The sequence below is a fragment of the Etheostoma spectabile genome, unplaced genomic scaffold (genome assembly GCF_008692095.1).
Source record: "Etheostoma spectabile isolate EspeVRDwgs_2016 unplaced genomic scaffold, UIUC_Espe_1.0 scaffold314, whole genome shotgun sequence".
In the NCBI taxonomy this organism is placed as follows: domain Eukaryota; kingdom Metazoa; phylum Chordata; class Actinopteri; order Perciformes; family Percidae; genus Etheostoma; species Etheostoma spectabile.
This window is the reverse complement of record NW_022605583.1, coordinates 317696-319222: the sequence shown is the minus strand read 5'-3', so window position 1 is coordinate 319222 and position 1527 is coordinate 317696. Positions and strand designations below refer to the sequence as shown.

The following is a 1527-nucleotide window of genomic DNA, read 5'->3' as shown; positions in this document are numbered from 1 at the left end:
ACTGTAGAAAGTTTTGTTTGTGTTTTTTGTTTTGTCTATTTATACATATATATATTAGGGTATATGTGTATATATATGTGTGTATGTATATGTGTAGGTATGTGTGTGTATATATATGGATATATATAGCAACAGAATTAGAAATATTGTAAATTGAAGGAATGCAAGAATTAAAGGGGTAGGAGTACATAAGTTTTACTTCTTCCTACTCCTTTTCGCACATGTGATAGAGGTATGTTAACACAGAAAAGAAGGGTACTTTGTTTGTTGTTTTTCTCTCCAATGTTTTTAAACATTGTTTTATTATTTCTTTTTATTATTTTGTATTTTATTAACCATTTAAAAGCATTTTGACCTGACGAAGATCTGACAAGTAATCCAAACATCCATATAAATACATTTTTGGTTCGGAGTCATTCTGCAGGCATTTTTGTTTGTGAATAGGCAGTGATTTGCAACACAAGATGTTCATTTGTTTTGTCAAGTCCTGTGAGAAAAAGACAACAGTCTAAAAGCTTGTTAAAAATGTTGCTTTTTTACTATAAAATTTAAAAAAATCTGCCAGCAGTATTAAATGTGGCATATTTTATGCATTTTCATCGCACAAACCAAAGAAGTGATCTGCCTTACTTGGGGATTTCTTTTACTTTTAACCCAGTTCTGTTTGATTATGTGTGATTTGAAGTGTAATAATTCATTTGAACGGTTAGCCTTTCATACACCTTCAGCTGTTGTGGCTTTCCTGGAAAACTGGCAGATATTTTCGCTCTGTTGAGTTCAAGTGCAAGTTCAAATAGGCTTTTTTGCATGAATGGGTAACAACCATTTTCAGCTGCATTTCAAGTAGAAGGCCCCATTTGTATTTAAAAAAAAACATGAAAATATATCATACATACAAGCAAAAAGTCTTGTTCATATATATATATATATATATATATATATATATATATATATAAATATGTGTACATAGACTATATATATCTGATAAATACATTTTGTGAGTCACATCCAGACATAATGTAATTGTGCATACACTGTTAGCTCTGTTTACTGTGGTATCATTTCACTCTGTCTCTCTTTCATTTGGATGAGTTGACTGATATCTGGTAATTCTAAAGAAATGTTCACTGACCTTAATTCAACACAGAGTAAACTCCAGTAAAATAAACTTAACATAATAATTGGATCTTATTCCGAATGCAAGGAAAGAAATACTAGTTGTGGTTTTTTGATCCTACGAAGGAAAAGTCTAAACGTGTGATCACTGCCCTGTTGCTTGATGTTGCTTTTCCTCAGAAGTATGCTCCAAAGATTCCCTCCATGTATTTTAACTCATTGCTTAACAAACACTCCTTTTGAAAAATAATGGAGAAAAAAAACAGGATTATTCTTTGCTTTTCTAACAAATTCTTGTTTGTTGTACCAGAAGTGTTTACACTGGCTTGTAGGAATGTCAATTCAGTGTAACATAAGTAGGTACAATACTATTTTACTCTGTATGATTTTTTTGCTGTCCTGGTTAAGAGG

The 1527-nt window shown here is 31.2% G+C and overlaps 1 protein-coding gene across 2 annotated transcripts in view; it reads left to right on the top strand.

Moving 5' to 3' along the window:
• vps39 (VPS39 subunit of HOPS complex) overlaps nucleotides 1–1527 on the top strand; it is a 30518-nt gene that overhangs the window by 10817 nt on the left and 18174 nt on the right. The gene's annotated exons all lie outside the window — the stretch shown is intronic.